At 43.7% G+C, this 20,065-nt stretch overlaps 1 long non-coding RNA gene across 1 annotated transcript in view; it reads left to right on the top strand.

Moving 5' to 3' along the window:
* Positions 1 to 16,787, top strand: part of LOC144685794 (uncharacterized) — a 42,191-nt gene extending 25,404 nt beyond the window's left edge. The window contains exon 4 of the long non-coding RNA XR_013577781.1: positions 16,517 to 16,787. This is a non-coding gene — a long non-coding RNA (uncharacterized LOC144685794). The remainder of the gene's footprint in view (positions 1 to 16,516) is intronic.
* Positions 16,788 to 20,065: the final 3,278 nt, after the last annotated feature.

Genomic DNA, 20,065 nt, shown 5'->3' with positions numbered 1-20,065 from the left:
TTCCCCTTTATCTATCCTACTAGTTACCAAACACCCTAATAAATTTGTCAAACGGAATTTCCCTTTCGTAAAACCATGTTGACTTGGGCCAGGATTTTTCATTTGGCATGTGGGGGCTGTCCCGACATGCTGGAACATAAAATGACGCGCGATGACGTCAGGCGTGCGTCCTGACATCATCATGCTGTCTCACGATATTTTGCTTTGCGGGAGTGCACCAGAGTTGGCTAGGTGCCCGCCAATAATTGAAAGGCCTATTAAGGCCATTAACGAACTAATTAATATCAAATTTACGCTGCTTGTCCAACCTTATGTTGACGGGCAGGTGAAAAGGCCAAGCAGCCTTTACGTTTTTTAGGAAACCTCATCCAGGAGCGGGATGAGGTTTCCTAAAGCTTTTACAACTTAAATAAAAAGTTTCTTTGAAACACAAAAACATGTCCCATCTCATGTGACACAGCCACACAGTCACATGAGAGGACATGTTTCATTAATCTTTTAATGTTTTCAGTTATTTTTTTAACAATCGCATCAATCTCCCTGAGGCAGCCCAGTGCCTCAGGGAGATTGAAGTGCTCTTTCGTGTGCATGCGTGAAAGAGCACTGGACCTGACTCTCCCTCCTCCCCCCGCCCGCAGCGCTACTGCTCGTGTTCCACACTGGGTGGGCCTTAACTGGCCCATCCATGTGAAATCGCAGTGCGGAGCCAATCGCAGGTGGTAGTTGGCTCCACGACCGCCCATGTCCCCTCACACCGAGCCCACCTGACCAATGAAAAATCCTGGCCATAATATGCTTTTCTAAATGCATTGCTAAAACTTCTTTAATAATGGATTACAGCACATCCACAATGACTGAGGTCAGGCTGACTGACCTGTAGTACCCTGTTTTCTCTATTCCTCCTTTCTCAAATAGCAGGGTTGAATTTGCTTACTTCCAATCTGTTGAGACCATTCAAGAATTTATGGAATTTTAAAAAATCATAGCTAGCACACCCACCATCTCTGCAGCTATTGCTTTTCGAATTCTGGCATGTAGGCCATCAGGATCTAGAGATCTGTCAGATGTTAGTCCCTTTAATTTCTCCAGTACTTGTTCTCTGCTGATATTAATAATCTTATTTTTTTGTATCCATTCATGGGGTGTGAGTGTTGTTGGCTAGGCCAGCATTCATTTTCCATCCCTAATTGCCCATGTGAAGGTGGTGGTGAGCTGCCTTCTTGAACCGTTGCAGTCCATGTGGTGTAGGTGCACCCAAAGTGCTGTTAGGGAGGGAGCTCCAGGATTTTGATCCAGCGACAGTGAAGGAATGGCGATATACGTCCAAGTTAGGATGGTGAGTGGCTTGGAGAGGAACATCCAGGTGCTGGTGTTCCCATGTGTCTGCTGCCCTTGTTCTTCTAAATGGTAATGGTCGTGGGTTTGCTGCCTCAGGGGGCTTGGTAAATTCCTGCAGTACACCTTGTGGATGGTACACTCTACTGCCGCTGTGCGTTGGTGGTGGAGGTGTTGCCAATCAAGTGGGCTGCTTTGTCCTGGATGGTGTCAAATTTCTTGAGTGCTGCTGGAGCTGCACTCAGCCAGGCAATTGGGGAGTATTCATCACACTCCTGACTTGCGCCTTTTAGATTATGGACTGGCTTTGGGGAGTCAGGAGGTGAGTTACAGTTTCCTCAGTCTTATTAGCCACTAGGTTGCCCTCCATTTCTGGAATGTAAATGGTCATTTCTACTGTGAAGACAGGGACAAAATATTTGTTCAATGTCGCTGCCATTTCCTCATTCCCCATGATAATTTTTCCTGTCTCTGCTTCTAAGGGACCAACATTTACTTTAGCTACCCACTTCCTTTTTATCGACTTGTAAATCTCTTACAACCTGCAATCTATTTTTATATTCCTGGCTAGTTTAGTCTCATATTTTTATCAACTTTTTGGTGACCCTTCGCTGGTTTCTGAAATAGTGCCAATCTTCAGAATAATAGTAAGCTATTATTCCTTACAATATTGTAAGCCTCTTCTTTTAACTGAATCCTCTCTTTAACCTCCTCATTAAGCCACAGATGGATCGTTCTCACTGAGTTTTTCATTTCATTGGAATGTATTTTTGTTCAGGGTTTTGAATTGTTTCTTTAAATGTTTCTAATTTACTGCCATGGGCAGGATTTTACCGTCGGTGAGCAGGGGGCAGGCCTGCTCGCTGACGTGTAAAATGATGCATGATGATGTCGGGCGGAACTCCCGACGTCATCCCAGTCCATTTAAATTTTCAGGAAGGCGGGGGCGCAGCAAAATCAGCAGCGCGCCCGCCGACCTGTCAATGGCCGATTGAGGCCATTGACAGCATCATTAAAACAATTAGGACCTGCCCGTCCAACCTTAAGGTTGGCGGGCAGGCCAGGAGCCCCGGCGGAAAGTAGAAAAAACATGAAACCTCATCCACCAGCGGGATGAGGTTTCATTTAGGGTTTCAAAAATGTTAATAAAGTTGTTATGGAAATTATGAACATGCTCCAACTCATGTGACATTGTCACATGAGGGGACATGTAAGGGAATTTTTTTTTCTCTATTTTTAATATTTTTTACAGTAGAGGCAATCTCCCTGAGGCTAAGTGCAGCCTCAGGAAGATGAATGTGCTCTTTTGTGCGCATGCGCAAAAGAGTGCACTCTCAATTTTAGGGATTCCCCCTTCACCCGCACAGGGAGCGCATAGCGTTTCCTGGTGGATGTCACGCTGGGCGGGCCTTAAATGGCCCACCCACGCAAAATAGCGCCACGGCCCGCGATTGGGTCAGCCCTGCCCGGCCGACGAACGGAAAATTCATCCCCATATCGTTTTTGTCTATTTACAAATACAACCTTAGCCAGCCCTCCCCTCATATCTATTTAGTTGGCTTTGTTTAAGTTCAAGATTCTGGTTTGTGATTGGTGCATCTCATTTTTTAACTTAATGTGGAATTCAATGGTATTATGATCACTATTTTACTTTGATATTACTAATTAACCCTGCCTCATTGCACAGTGCTAAATCTGAAATAGCTTTATCCCTAGTTATTTCCACAACATATTGCTCCAGGAAAGTGGCACAAATGTATTCTACGGAGCCATCTTCCAGACTACCTTTGCAATTTGTTTGGTCCAATCTATAAGAAAATTAAAGTCCCCCATAACTTAATTGGCAGGCAGATAGCCCTTCCAACCCCTATCCACTCCACTGAAAAATAGTCCATTGCTGGCACGCTGGCCAGCAGTGTGAATTTTTGCACCCGCTTTTCTCCACATTCACCCCCATTTGGGGGCAAGAATTCAGCCCCTGAGCAAAAAATGATCCAAGTAATCCTTCAAACAAATTTGCTTCAGGTAAAACAGATTAATGTATTCCTGTAAAATTCCTTCCTCCCCTATTTTGATGAAGTCACCCTATTAATTTCAAATAGATTAATACCTTTGCTAAAGTAAATAGAGGAATTTTATGATATAGCTGCAATTATATCTTATTTGATATGATTTGTATTCCGCATTTAAAGATTTGGACATGAGGCCAGCTGCAGCTTGCATGCCATGGGAACTAGCCTGACCAAAGACGATTTAAGAAAGATTTGAACATGGGAAGAGCTGGACCTAAGACATTAGTGATTAAGTTCTGGCTTTCAGGAAGTGGTTACTAAAAACCAAGTATTTAAAATAATATTTTAATTAATTTAAGATTAAGTTAATTGCAGTTTTTGTCTTTATTATCTTGTTTGGTAGGTTATCATAGATTACTTTCTAAATTGCCATGTACTAATTCAATTCTGTTCATCATATACTTATGTCCCAATTGTTTTCCACCCTATGTGCTATACATTTTACGTTAAATTTCATCTGCCATATATTTACCAGGTTGCATAATTCACCTAAATCCTTTAGAAGATCTTAGCTGCATTCCCTCTCTCTGCCACTCTTCCTATTTCATATTGTATCAGTAAAAGTTACAAAATTACAGATAATCTCAATATCTAGGTCATAATTGCAGATTTTAAACAACAAAGGTTCAAGCAAAATCCATGTGGGACTCTTCTCAACACTTGTTGTGAGTCCAACATTGCACTCCTGGGAATTGCTGACTCAGTATCTCATGAGGAAACCCAGATACACCCAGTTAGACTTTTTTCTAATTTAGCTGCGTACTTGACACAGTACTCAGCCTGGATTATTTCAAATCTGTTTGGTGCTGAAATTGGATTACTGAGCTTGCTATGGAGGGTCAACTCATTTTGAATCACCCAGTCTCACTGCGTGAGTTTAATCGTTATTTACCTCCCTCACAAATAGGATAGTTACAATTAGCTAGCCTACAAAATCTGGGCTCCTCCTCGTTGGATAAAAATAAACAGGATCACTCTTGAGCGACTTAGATGAATTATGCAACCTGGTAAATATATGGCAGATTAAATTTAACATAAAATGTATAGCACATAGGCTGGAAAACAATTGGGACATAAGTATATGATGAACAGAATTGAATTAGTACATGGCAATTTAGAAAGTAATCTGGGATTAACAATAAATAAATCACTTTTAATGTTCAGGCAAATTCATTTCAAATTTAACTGATAGAATGCTAAGATAAATATCCAGTGCAGTAGAATATGTAGATCTACAAAGTTTATACTAAAGCCTTACAATTCACGTATCAGATTACATTTAGAATAATACACTCAAATTTGGTTACTACATCTTAAAAAGGATATTTTTACATTAGAATGAGCACAGAAAAGTAAACCCTTCTGGCAACTGTTTTTCTCTTTTACCACAAATCAATCTTGCAGGTTTGTCTGGAATGTTGAACATGGGAAGAATGTGGAAGCCTTTTATTGAATCATAGAATCATGGAATGGTTAAGCACAGAAGGAAGCCATTCAGTCTGTCTTGTCCGTGCGGGCTCTCCGCAAGAGCAATTCACCTAGTCCCACTCCCATGCCTTTTCCCCATAGCCCTGCATTTTTTTTCTCTTCAGATAATTATTCAATAGCCTTTTGAGAGCCAAGGCTGAATCTGCCTCCACCACACTCAGGCAGAGCATTCCAGATCCTAAACATTTGTTGCGTAAAACAGTTTTTCCTAATGTCGCCTTTGGTTCTTTTGCCATTCACCTTAAATCCGTGTCCTTTTGTTCTTGATTTTCTGCCTATGGGAATAGTTTTGACCCATCTACTCTGCCTAGTACCCTCTTGATTTTAAACACATCTATCAAACCTCCTCTCAACCTTTTTTTCTCTAAGAGCAGCTCCAGCTTTTCCAATCTATCCTCGTAACAGATGTCTTTCATCCCTGGCACCATTCTTGTAAATCTTTTTTGCACCATCTCTAATGCCTTCAAGTCCTTCCTAAATTGTGGTGCCCAGAATTGAACAGCTGAAGCCAAACAGCTAAAGGTCCACCATAACCTCTTTGCTTTTGTACTCTATTATGCCTCTGTTTATAAAGACCAGGATCCCATTTGTGACTGTTTTTTCTACCTGCCCTGCCACATTCAATTTGTTCACATCTGCCCCCAAGTCTTTCTGCTCCTGAACTTGCTTTAGAATTCCCTCCCTTTGTTCTTCCTACCAAAATAAATCACTTCACACTTATCTGCTTTAACTTTCATCTGCCACAAGTCCACCCATTCCACCAGCCTGTATACCTCCTCTTGAAGCCTGAAATCCTTCTCCAAGTTAACAATACTTCTAAGTTTTGTGACATCTGCAAAGCCTTGTGTTTATGTTAGTTTAATTTACAGAATATATCCACAAGCGGAAATGGATGAGTTTTGGGAAAGTTGAGGTTTATCTTGGTGGTTCATGTGGGTTGAGCATTGAAGAAGTGAAGTCTGCTGGTAATGAGAGAGACGATAAGAGTCTCAGTGCCAGCAGTAGTAAAGTATGAAAGGGACAGAGGATGGTATTGTAATGGTGAGGTATGTGGTCTTGTTGAAGGATAAGATAAGACCATAGGACATCGGAGCAGAAATTAGGCCATTCAGCCCATCGAGTCTGCTCCATCATTCAATCATGGCTGATAAGTTTCTCAACCGCATTCTCTTGCCTTCTCCCCGAAACCTTTGATCCCCTTACCAATCAAGAACCTATCTATCTCGGTCTTAAATACACTCAATAACCTGGCCTCCAGAGCCTTCTGTGGCAATGAATTCCTTAGATTCACCACTCTCTGGCTAAAGACGTTTCTCCTCATCTCTGTTCTAAAAGGTCTTCATTTTACTCTTGAGGCTGTGCCCTCGGGTCCTAGTCTCTCCTACTAATGGAAACATCTTCCCCATGTCCTCTCTATCCAGGCCTTTCAGTATTCTGTAAGTTTCAATCAGATCCCCCCTCATCCTTCTAAACTCTATCGAGTATAGACCCAGAGTCCTCAAACGTTCCTCATATGTTAAGCCTTTCATTCCTGGGATCGTTCTCGAGAACCTCCTCTGGACCCTCTCCAGGGCCAGCACATCCTTCCTGAGATACGGGGCCCAAAATTGCTCACAATATTCTAAATGTGGTCTGACCAGCGCCTGATAAAACCTCAGCAGCACATCCCTGCTTTTATATTCTAGTCCTCTCAAAATAAATGCCAACATTGCATTTGCCTTCCTAACTACCGACTCAACCTGCAAGTTAACCTTAAGAGAATCCTGGACTAGGACTCCCAGGTTTGCACTCCAGGTTTCTGAATTCTCTCCCCATTTAGAAAATAGTCTATGCCTCTATGCTTCCTACAAAAATGCATGACCTCAAACTTCCCCACGTTGTATTCCATCTGCCACTTCTTTGCCCATTCTCCTAACCTGTTTAAATCCTTCTGCAGCCTCCCCGCCTCAATACTACCTGTCCCTCCACCTATCTTTGTATGATCTGCAAACTTAGCCAGAATGCCCTCAGTTCCTTCATCCAAATCATTAATGTATAAAGTGAAAAGTTGTGGTACCAACACTGACCCCTGCGGAACTCCACTAGTCACTGGCCGCCATCCTGAGAAGGACCCCCTTATCCCCACTCTCTGCCTCCTACCAGACAGCCAATCTTCTATCCATGCTAGTTATGGAGTTTGTAGCCCAGTTTAGGTTTGAACTAGATACTGAGGTTGCAACTGAACCATTTTACTATGACCAATAAACTGCAGTTATCTATAGAATATTTCAGTGGGCAAGTATTTACCTTTAATGCAAATACAATAGTCTGTTTCCAAAGGCATGACTAGGAAGTCAGTAAATATATAAGTTCCAGTCTCAGAGCAATGGCTGTGCATCATGTCATGTTCCAGTATATTATTAACTTTCACTTAGTACTTTGAAATTTGGAGCACAGAAAGACTGTTAAAGAACTAAGAACAAAGAAAAGTACAGCACAGGAACAGGGCCTTCGGCCCTCCAAGCCTGCGCCGATCATATTGCCTGTCAAACTGAAACATTTTGTACTTCCAGGATCACTATCCCTCTATTCCCATCCTATTCATGTATTTGTCAAGCTGCCTCTTAAACACCACTATCGTACCTACTTCCTCTGGCAGCGAATTCCAGACACTCACTAGCCTCTGCATAAAAAACTTGCCCCGCACATCTCCTCTAAAGTTCTCTCCTCTCACCTTAAATCTATGTCCCCTAGTAATTGACTCTTCCACCCTCGGAAAAAGCTTCTGACTAATCTACTCTGTCCATGCCACTCATAATTTTGTAAACTTCTATCAAGTCGCCCCTCAATCTCCGTCACTCTAGTGAGAAAAATCTGAGTTCCTCCAACCTCTCCTCATAGCTAATAACCTCCAGACCAGGCAGCATCCTGGTAAACCTCTTCTGCACCCTCTCCAATGCCTCCATATCCTTCTGGTAATGTGGTGACCAGAATTGCACGCAATATTCCAAGTGTGGCCTAATCAAGGTTCTATACAGCTGCAGCATGACTTCCCAGCTTTTATACTCAATACCCCTGCCAATGAAGGCAAGCATGCCATAAGCCTTCCTGACTACCTTATCCACCTGCGTTGCCACTTTCAGTAACCTGTGGACCTGTACACCCAGATCCCTCTGCCCGTCAATGCACTTAAGGGTTCTGCCATTTACTGTATAATTCCTGCCTGTATTAGACGTTCCAAAATGCATTACCTCGCATTTGTCCAGATTAAACTCCATCTGCCATTTCTCCGCCCAAGTCTCCAACCGATCTATATCCCGTTGTATCCTTTGACAATCCTCTTCACTATCTGCAATGCCTCCAACCTTAGTGTTGTCTGCAAACTTACTAATTAAACCAGTTACATTTCATTCCAAATCAATTACGTATACTACAAACAACAAAGGTCCCAGCACTGATCCCTGCGGAACACCACTAGTCACAGCTCTCCATTCAGAAAAGCACCCTTCCACTGCTACCCTCTGTCTTCTTCATCCATCTTTCCTGCTCAATTCTGATCCCGTGCGACTTTACCTTCTCTGCTAGTTTTCCATGAGGGACCTTGTCAAAGGCCTTATTGAAATCCATGTAGATAACATCCACTGCCCTTCCATCATCGATCATCTTTGTCACTTCCTCGAAAAACTCGATCAAGTTAGTGAGACACGACCTCCCCTTCACAAAACCATGCTGCCTCTCACTAATATGCCCATTTGCTTCCTGGAACGTTTATCTGCCAATCCTGTCCATCCTTCAGCCAAGTCTCTGTAATAGCAATAACATCATAGTCCCAAGTACTTATCCAAGCTCTAAATGGCCACTTCAAATCATGTGACCTTTGGCATTTTTGAGCTCTAGACAGTCCTGCATGTCAGGCAAATATCCAATTAAATATGGACATTCACAGCCATCTGGGGAATTCACACATACCTTTGTTTAAGGACGGGTCATCAACAAAAGAACAATAGCATTCCAACTGGCTTGTCTTCCTGTTTCACCACAGACAAAAGAAACATCAAAACTCAATGTGTGTTAGATGAATGTGAATGGATCCCATCAATCTTCCATTGTATTATGATGGTCCATCATCCAAACTAGACTGGAAAAGTGACTTTGAACTTGTACAAGTCACATGGTGAGGACATCATTTCATTTTTTGCTTTTAAAATAACAGCAAGGAGCTGTTCTGCAGACAGAGTTCCATCAGAAAACCATCAAAACAGCTGCAAGTAATCTATGCAGCCAAGGTAATAAATAGCAATACCTTGAAAGTGGGAGAAGGACAACCACAGTGTGTTCCAATTTTGAGTACACTTGAGAACCAACTTCTTGGAAATTCAACTACAAGAAGCCTCTGCTTAACAAAACCTTCACTTCAGCTAAAGCATCAATACATCTAAGAAACTGCAGGCTTGCAGTGAAAGAGAATGAAATAATAATAAATTGCAATTGCATTGTTTTACCTTCATCTATATCTAACCTTTGTGTGTGTGATAGTGTGTGTGAGTCAAGTGAGTGAGATGTTGTGTTTAAACATCCAGGAAAAGTGTGCAATAATAAATAATCTTCTTCATTTTTAAAACTCACAAAAATCTTGCTACTGGGACTATTTAAATTGGGACAATCACTCTGAGGGTAAGTAAACACATACCTTTTACATACCAGCATATTGACCCTGGGCAATAAAAAGGAACACATAGTCCTATTTTCTGGTCCTGCCCTCCATGGGAATTGTCACAGGCAGGATGGAAAATTTGATGGAGCAGCAATAGTCTGTTGACTTCAGACAGGAAATTCAGGACCTGAAAATCCCACGTATAAATTCTGTTTGTAAAAATTGTGAAATTAATCCTAAGAAGCTGACACTACTTACACCTGCATTGCTTGTACAGAGCAACCATAGAGCTCAGACAATATGTGCTTCATTAAATGGACCACTTGATAGTATTTTAAACTTTGTTTGCTCCAGACTGCAGCTGTCCACTTAGAGACAGTCCCACAATTCTTGTCATTACTGTAGTTTGTAGTCAGATTGCTGGTTTCAGTTCTGAGATACTGTTTGCTTGAAGTCATTGCATATCCAAAATTGCTTTGAATTGATACAAAGCTGGTAGTACAAGTGGCCATCAGGAATGTTTATTCTTTTGATTATAGTCTCATTCAGGATTCAGTCTATTGTTCCTGGGTTGATGAATTACTGATTTTTATTTATTCTTTCACAGGATGTGGGCGTCACTGGCTAGGCCAGCATTTATTTCCCATCCCAATTGCACTTGCGAAGGAGGTGATGAGCCACCTTCTTGAACCGCTGCAGCTAATGTGGTATAGATATACCCACAGTGCTGTTGGGAAGGGAGTTTGAGGATTTTGACCGAGTGACAGTGAAGGAGAAGCGATCTAGTTCCAAGTCAGGATTGTGTGTGGCTTGGAGGGGAACTTTCAGGTAGTGGTGTTCCACAATGCATTTGCTGTCCTTGTCCTTCAAGTTGGTAGAGGTTGTGGTTTTGGAAGGTGCTGTCAAAGGAGCCTTGGTGAGTTGTTGCAGCACATCTTGTAGACGGTACATATTGCTGCCACTGTGTGACGGTGGTGATGTTGAAGGAGATGAATGGGGTGTCAATCAAGTGGGCTGCTTTGTCCTGGATGATGTCAAGTGTCATGACAGCGGATCACAGCCCAAATTACTTACGGACATATTGAACCTTTTAAAGGAAGACGTATTTTTTTTTAAGTCATACAAGCAAAAGCTGGCTGAAAATGCAAAGTAACCACTTGCTGGAAAATTCCTATGTGGATTACACTTGACCGACTAGTCCAGAGAAAACAGAATGTTGCACCTCAAGGCCCACTTCAGACAGAGACATTTGAAAAGGAAGAGATGCAATGCAAATATCAGAATGTGGAAATGATCTGAGTTGAAAGAAAGCAGATTCTGGGCGAAAGATATGTTTGCTTTTACCTTCCAGAAATACACAAGAAAAGGGATTAAAAAGCCAGCTGCAACCATGATCTGTGTGCACTGGTTCTAGTGTTCTAGTTCTGGTGTGCTGTGAAGGTCACAGCTGAAGAACATCGACCAGGCATCCCTGCAAGTCACAAGCCAGCAAAGCCACAGTCAAAAAGGAAACAGTATAACTCCTTCAACTAACCTGCAGAGCCAGTGTCTCCAAACCAACTCAACTGCCAAAATCAGCTCTATCAGAATCACCCAACTTAACGTCTTCTCCTCACGGAAAACCCAAAGATTGATTCTTATATCTTTTTTAACTTTTATTTTTGGACTCAGCTTCTCATTTCTAATCTGTGTGTATATGTGTTGCGTTCTTATTTTTTTTATTGGGTTTTTAGTAACTAATAAACTCACTCTTTCTTTGACTCAAGAAAGGATCTAACCATATTCCCTTGACATTCAATGGCATTAGTTAAATTGGCTTCTTCTAAAACATAAATACATTTGGACTGGGAAAAGGGATCCTTTTTGAATTAACCTTGTTGTGGCCAACCGAGGTTGATTAAAGAAGGGGAGCCAGTTCATCCCTCCTCACCCGGGAGCATAAAATTTGGGGTACCTCATCTGGGATCATAGCAAATTCGGGAATCTCATCCGGGGACCAGTCATAGCACAAGATTCTTGAGTGTTGTTGGAGCAGCACAGATCCAGGCAAGTGGGGAGTATTCCATCTCACTCCTGATTTGTGCCTTGCAGTTGCTGGGCAGGCTTTGGGGAATCAGGAGGTGAGTTACCCCCTGCAGAATTGCCAGCCTCTGACCTGTTCTTGTAGCCACAGTATTTATATGGCTAGTCCAGTTCAGCTTCTGGTCAAAGATAACCCCTAGGATATTGATAGAGGGAGGATTCAGTGATGATAATGCCATTGTATGTCAAGGGAATATGGTTAGATCCTTTCTTGTTGGAGCTGGCCTTTGCCAGGTATTTATGTGGCAAGAATATTACTTGCCACTTATCAGCCCAAGCCTAAATGTCTTGCTACATATCATCGTGAGCTGCTTTAGTATCTCAGGAGTCACGAACTATGCTGAAAACGAACAGTGATCCTGCAGCAATATAAAGGCAAAATACTGCAGATGCTGGAAATCTGGAATGAAAACAAAAAATGTTGGAAAAACTCAGCAGGTCTGACAGCATCTGTGGAGAGAGAGACAGAGATAACGTTTTGAGTCCATATGACCCTTCTTCAGATCTACAGGGACGTAGAGATGTGATGAAATATATACTGATTAAGGGGGGTGGAACCGTTGAAGCTGGATAGAAGGCCAGCGCTAGGTGGAGGCAAAGGAGAGATGGCAAAAGATGTCATAAACAAAAGGTCAAAGTGTTGTTAATGCTGGTGGTACTGGCTAAATGAGGTGCTAATGGCGACATTAAGAAAGCGAAATGTGATAAGCCAGAAACCCTGCAGTGATGTCCTCAGACTGAGATAATTGACCTACAACAACCACAGCCATCTAACAGACTACTTACACATTTACTGTCCTCCTTGGTTTGGACAGCATTACTGGAGTGACAGACTGTGGTGCAGTTTTAAGGGACAGAGCGCTTGATGAGCTAGCCAGGGTATCACCAGCAGGGCCAAAAGCAGGTGCTGACCACACTTTGGCAGGCAGCAGGATTCAGGGTGGCATTTTTCCTATAGCGACCAATTAAGTGGCTACCGCAGCCACTGCTAAGAGCAGCAGGACCAGTCAGAGGGTGAGCAGCTCAGCAGTGCGCACGGCTGACGGTAATCATTGCTAAGGCTACAGCTGCAGGGAAAGGGTCCTTTAATGGCAGGGCATCCAGGAAAACAGGTGAGTGGGAGGGGGAAAATACCAGCAGGCCTCAGCAATCAGGCGGAGGGGGATCGCTGATCCCCGGCTGTGCCGTTGCCCTGAGGGTGGACATTGTTGCCGGGGTGGGGGGGGGGGGGGGGAGAGAGAGAGAGAGAGAGAGAGGGTGGGGAGGTCATGGGAGCCCTCTGTGAGCCATAAATTTCTTATAATGGAGGGCCTCCCTCCAGCCCACCCCCTCCAAAGAGACTGCTAGGAGGCTGCCAGATTTCATCTCCCCATGGCCAGGATTTCCCAGTCGGTGAGCGGGGAGGCGGGGCCTGCTCGCCGACGCATAAAATGACACAGGATGATGTCGGGTGGAATTCCCGATGTCACCCCACCTCGTTTCAATTTTCAGGTCAGCGGGGGCCCGGCTGTGCACCCACTGACCTGTCAATGGCCCATTGAGGCCATTCACAAAGTAGTTAAGGTAAGTAATGGACCTGCCCATGTCACATGAGGGGACATGTCAGGGAAATTTATTTCTTCTGTTTTTAAAATTTTTTCAGACAGGAGCCAATCTCCCTGAGGCAGCACTTAGCCTCAGGGAGATGAGCGCGCTCTTTCGTACGCATGCGTGAAAGAGTGCACTCTCGGCTCAGCTAATCCCCCCACCGCCCGCACAGGGAGCGCATAGCGCTTCCTTGTGGACATCACGCTGGGCGGGCGTTAATTTGCCCGCCCATGTAAAATAGCGTTGCACCCCCAATCGGGGGCACCGATCGGAGGCACGCCTCTACGCGCCAGTTCCTAAATGTCCGCCCCCCCCTCAATGGGGGGAAAATTCTGGCCCATGTGAAGGCAGGGCCTACTGACATGGGCAAAATGTTCACAGAGGCAGGAAGTGACTCAATTGGCCTCCCAGCAGATGGGTGATCTGGCAGCTTTCCCATCTCTGGCAAGATCACATGGCGGTAGGAAGACGATGGGGATCTCATCCCTGATGCCTTCCTGCACTATTTTGCTGACCTTCATACTTCCCAGTCTGTCCCCAAAGGGCCAGGCACATTCTGGGCAGCATTTCACCTTCTCCCAGAACATACATCTTTATAGGTAGCTTGATTGTTCCATAGGGAAGAATAGGTGTTCATGCACCTCAGCCAGATGTCATTTTGGGGATACACATCTGAAAGGTCCACTGGTCCGGTTTCACATCCAGTTGTGTTTGAATAACAGCTGTTTTGGTATCTCAATGCTGAATTGATTTAGCCCAATTTATTCAAATGTACCAGCTATTTCGTTCGGAGCTCCTCCATAATGGTTGCCCAACTAACCTTCAGGTGCATACCGAGGAACAGCTGGATTGTCAGAGGAGCCTTCTTTTGGATAAGAATTAAAACTGTCACCCTGCCAGCTCTCTCAGTTGGATGGAAAAGATCCCATGACATAGCTCACGAAGCACAGGAGGGAACTGCCAGTGAGGTGGCGAATAGTTATCCCTCAACCAACGTGGCCAAATACAGGTGACCCAGTCGTGTGGGCCATTTCTATTTGTGGGTTTTTGCAGTGCAATTTGGCTGCTGAGTTCGCTCACATCACCATGGTGACGACTTCAAACGTACGTGGTTGGCTGTGAAGCACATTGCGAAAGAAAGTGAAAAGGATCGCTATAAATGCAACTTTGCCTTACTTTTACCTGGCAACTTTAGATCAGTCGAATGTTTTTTTTCTAAGTTTCGTGTTTTTTATATATATATGACTGAGAGCCTCAATACCACAGCAAAGCGGAATACAGAGGCTGGTTTTCTGGATCTTCATATGAAACAGTCTCGGATTGAATGGCGCGGGAGCATTTTTTCCACGTTATTTTAGGAATGCATTGTGCTTTTCACAGCCGGGCTTTACCAGGCTGTGCCCATTAATCAGCGTTTCACATCACAACTAAACTTGAAGTCAAATCAGTGGAGACCATCCTTTGAAAGGTCATTTTCAGCTCGCATTCTGAGACTGATTTGCTGAAACACAAATGCATTCTTTGCCACAATAGATTCCAACATCTCTTTACACTGATGCGTTTATTAATTATAAGGAACAGTTTCATAACCACCAGCAAGTGGTGGTTTTGGGATCTGATCCACACAGAAACCCGGAGCTCCGGTGCACTCCATTAGTGTCCATGTGAAGTTTGTTTTAGAGAAATGTTAATGTTAAGCAGCACGCCTCTGTTGGTTTTGCCCTGTTGAAGAGGCAGGAGGGGCTGGATTCCAAGTGTTAGTCATGTCGGGTAAGGATGTCACTGACGCAGGGTGGCTGAGTGACGTTACCCGTTCAGAATCACTTAAAAATAGCTGCAGCCAGCCGCTTCCTGCAGATCCCTCCACCAACTGCCTCCAAAACCCCGCTGATCTTGAGCCCGCGCATCCATGCTGTCCACGGCATCCAACCTCTCCTTCAGAGCTAATATAGAAAGTATGCTGCCCTGGGTCAGCGTGAAAAAGGCAAACGCCAAACCGGTCACAGGAGGCAAGAGCGGGGGCTCCAAGAGGTCCATGGACATCTTCAGCGTGATGCTGACTCCTGACCGCATCCCCAAGTTCTTCATCCCTTCCCTGGACGTCCACGTTCAACGGGACGAGGAGCAGGGAGCGGGGAAGGGCTCCCCGTCGCCGGACTTGCTGTTTTTATCGTGCGGACAAGGGTCGAAAGCCCCCAGCTCCAGGAGGAGCCTCTCGGAGCCGCACGTTGAGAGAGGTCGCCTTCTGAAGAGGCAAAGCCTGCGCAAAACCTCTTCAGTGTGTTGTGCGGATAGCGCCCAGTTCTCCGATGAGCTGGAGGGGGCGGCTGATCATTCAGACCCTCCAACCCGAGCTGCCATGTCCCTGCCGCACCTCCAGAAAATCACTACCCCTTACGGCTTCCTCGCCCTCGGGGAAGTCCCCCACATCAAGAGGAAGGAGTCACTTTTCTTTGAACACGACATAGCAGATGTCAGGACACTGCTGAACAACAGGAAGAGGAGCACAGTGCTGGGCAGGAGCTGCTCCACTCCCCTCAGTGATCTCCAACAGCAAAACCCCGCTGGCCCCATCCTAGTGAGCAGGACAAGCAGATCCGTGTCCTGGGAAATCATCAGTGACCCCAGCCCCCCGCCTTACTCCCTGGCAGCACCCAGCCCCTATACCAGTTTCACGAAAGACAAGAGTAAGTTTCAGCTTCTGATCAAGAAACATCTCAACAACATTAAGCGCTTGAGGTCCAGCTGTTCGTCCGAGCGGTTTGCAGGTCGGGCTGTGCACAGTCCCAAGGCGTGATCTGGCAGCTCGGTAACTCCCTCCCTGGACATCCAGGGGCGCGCTTCGTGCACAGACTCCGTGGTTTATCCGCTAACACCAAGGACAAGGTGATATTCAACACAAGAGCTGGACTCGCAGTTCCCGGCATCTCAAGGTAAACGGAGTTCAGAATCCAGCATGTAGTGCCGACTTTTGCAAAGTCTTTTGCAAAGTGTTGCCACGATTGGAATTCCAATCTGCAAGTTTATCATAATTCAAAGCAGGGAGAGGAACTGAGTTCGAACACTAGGTAGAATAGCAATAATCTGTATATACTGACATGCACATTTCATATTCCCTACATATATCGTTGACATTTCATGTCCTTAAATACCCTGAGACTAAATATTACCTCCCCCACATTCCAAGAACCAATTTACTAAGTTACTAATAGTAACGATTGATGACTTCAGTTTGAACTCCATACCAAAGTTGAGCTGCCCTATCCAATGTGAAGCCGGAGGCGAGTCAACACTCATTATAACCCTTTTGTTTTACCAGGTTACTTGTGCATTCGCTGCTCTCCTTTTGGATCCAAGCAAGTTTTTTAAAGAATATCTCCGGGATACTGCACTGCTAATGACCCTCTTTGAACAATGTCCTTAATGAATGTCCATGTCCGAACAGAACACAGTGTCACACGGTTGGTGCACAGTATTTGTGTCCGTGCTTTGTACTATGGAGCGTCCTAGAGTTTAGATTGATGTCAAACTGTATCAGTAATAAAGTGTTCTTTATTTTCTTGCGCAAAATAAAGCACTGTTTAATGGTGTTTTGCTTCTGGTCTAAGTCTCTTTAACTGAGTACTGTCATAAGTTGGCATAGAGACAAGTTGCTTCATGGAAACAAGGATATCTGCCCTGTGGCTGCAGGGCACAGGTTGGACTATACAAAACTGTCAATAAATAACAGGGTGACGTCAGCCAGAATACAATCTGCGCACGTGGATCAGGATCAATATTAACTTATCGCCTGCAATACAATCAAAATGGAAAATAAATGAACGATGTCCTCTACCAGAGGCTCGACTGCAAGAGCTTTATATAATTATTTCGTTAAAGTTGTTTTCTTAAGGGAATTTGGAGGGCTTAAACTCTGAATCGTCAGAAGCTGCCTACTCAGAATACTGCACCGTAAAGCTATCATGTCTAACATGCTTGCAGAGGTTTGCTGCAGTAGTCCAGATTATATTAAAAAAAACATACGTAACAGACATGGCCAGTGACAAAAGATCACCAGTTATACCTCCTGCGCACTCCTATTAAAAATTATAAATTATAAATTATAACTTGCCTCTCCGGTTGAAGTAGGTATAGGAACACACATACACCATGGATGGTCAAAAACTTAATCAAAAAAATGATGTGGGAAGAGTTTTAAAGGCAGAGGAAAAAGTAGATAGAACTTTGCAGGTGAAGATGCAGATTTTTTCAGGAACTGCAAAGGAACGTTCAGAGATGAGGGAATGGTCTAAATAGTGTCAATTTGGATTTGATGTCAGTGTGAAATGATAGATTTTGGTAATAAAAAGTAATTATATTCTACATAGTAGTGGTCTGGGTGCTATGGAAGAGCAAAGAGATTCAAGGATACGGGTTGACAGGGCACCAAAAGTAACATGTAAGGATGATAAAGTTAAAAAAAGAAGCTAATAGAATTCCTATTATCACAAACAGTATATAACGTAAAGTCCAGAATTGATGAGGTTATGGCGTTATGACCACAGGCAATGTTATTTGCTGAGCAAGTCCAATCCTAGAGGGAAACTTGTATTACGGATCATAACATTTTTTTTTGAATTTTGAAAACAAGGTAAAAGCTACTGATTCCAGAAGCATAGAATCCTGGTAACACTTTTAGGATTTTAAAATTAAAAGATTTATTAACACAAAGAAATTGAAACTTAAACATACAAGATTAAAGTTACACAATTAAAACGGTTTTGCAAAACATCCCCAAAAAAGCCTATCTGGTCACAACACACACATAAACTACTTGGCAACAGTCCCCTTATAGATTCTTAACCACAAAAACCCAGTAATATTACCCAAGGCAAAAACTGCTGTCACTTTAGTACAGGTGTACCACACAACATCTCACTCTGTTCCACTATGCTGTGGAAATCCAAAAGAAAGATTCAGAAACAGACTGCTTTCTGAAAACTGAAGGCTTCTCTGGCTTGAAAACTCGATGGCTGCTTCAAATTCACAACTTTCACACCTTCTCCCAGCACAGATCTGGCCTCAGGACATCTTCCCCACACAGTCACACAACTCAACTTAACATCTTTTCTTAAATACACTTTCCCCTTTCATCTATCCTAATCAACTCTTTGCACTCAACTTTACCAAATATAAAAAATTTTCATGTTTTCCTATTGCCTCCACTTTTGGGTCAAATAATACTTACCAACCTTCCCTTGTTTACATATGAAACCTTTGTAAGTTGTAAAAGTACCTTGTCACTTCTAAACTCCCCTTTGGGGAGTTCAGTCATGCCTGACGAACCTCATTGAATCTTTTTTGAAAAAGGTGACTAAAATAATGAACAGGGGAATGTCTATGGATGGCATTTATATGGACTTCCAGAAGGCATTGATTAAAGAGTCTCATTGGAGAATGTTAGCTAAAGCTGAAGGTCCTGGGATGACCATCTCCAACAAGAAGGATTCTAGCTATTGCCCCTTGACATTCAATGGCATTACCAATACTGAATACCACACCATCAACATCCTGGGGGTTACCATTGACCTAAAACTGAACTGGACTAGCGATACAAATACTCTGGCTAAAAGAGCAGGTCAGAGGCTAAGAGCCCTGCGGTGAGTAACTCACCTCCTAACTCCCCAAAGCCTGTCCAAAATCTACAAGGCACAAGTCAGGAATGTGATGGAATATTCTTCACTTGGCTCGATGAGTGCAGCTCCAGCAACACTCCAGAAGCTTGACACCACCCAGGACAAAGCAGCCTGCTTGATTCGTACCCCATCCACAAACATTCACTCCTTCCATCACCCATGCACAGTAGTAACAGTCAGTACTATCTACAAGATGCATTGCAGGAAATCATCAAGGCTCCTTAGGCAGCACCTTCCAAACCCACGTTAACTTCCATATAGAAGGACAAGGGCAGCAGCTAGATGCGAACACCACCACCTGGAAGTTCCCCTCCAAGCTACTCACAATCCTGACTTGGAAATATATTACCATTCCTTCACAGTCGCTGGGTCAAAATCCTGGAGCTCCTTTCCCAACACTGTGGGTGTACCTACACCACATGGGCTGCAGCAGTTGAAGAAGGCAGCTCACCACCACCACTTCAGGGGCAAACAGGGATGGGGAATAAATGCAGGCCTAGACAGCAATGTGCAGACCCCATGAATGAATTTTAAAAATTGAAGACAAATTACCAACCTGCCTAGGAAAGTAGCTGAGCGGCAGAAGAGAGAGAAAGGGATAAAGTACTCTAATTGGGTATTCAAACAGGTATCCTAATTGGCAGGATATGACAAGTGATGTCACACTGGAACTGTTATTGGGGCTTCAACTATTCACAATATTCATTATGACTTAGATGATGGGATAGAGAGGTACATATCCAAGATTGTTAATGGCAAAAAGATAGGTGGCAGTGTAAGTGGCATTGAGGGAAGCAGAAAAATACAAAGAAATATTAATAGATTAAGTGAATGGGCAAAACTGTGACAATACGATTTTAGTGTAGACAAAAATGGAATTTGGAGGTGCCAGGAAGTGTTTAGATAAATGCACAGAGAGCAGGGATAGCACTTTGGTTTAATGATGCTTCCATGAGTTATTGTAGGATGCAGTTAGGGGCAGGATGGATATACTTTTCCCCAGCAATTAAAATAAGACTTTTTTTACTCATTCACAGGATGTGGGCTTCGCTGGCTGGGCCAGTATTTATTGCCCATCCCTAATTGCCCTTGAGAAGGTGGTGGTGAGCTGCCTTCTTGAACCGTGAGTTTGGAAGGTGCTGTCTAAGGAGCCTTGGTGAGTTCCTGCAGTGCACCTTGTAGATGGCACACAC

The sequence above is a fragment of the Cetorhinus maximus genome, chromosome 1 (assembly GCF_964194155.1).
Source record: "Cetorhinus maximus chromosome 1, sCetMax3.hap1.1, whole genome shotgun sequence".
NCBI classification, from domain to species: Eukaryota; Metazoa; Chordata; class Chondrichthyes; order Lamniformes; family Cetorhinidae; genus Cetorhinus; species Cetorhinus maximus.
Note: the sequence above shows the minus strand (reverse complement) of the source record. Positions and strands in the feature narration are given on the sequence as shown.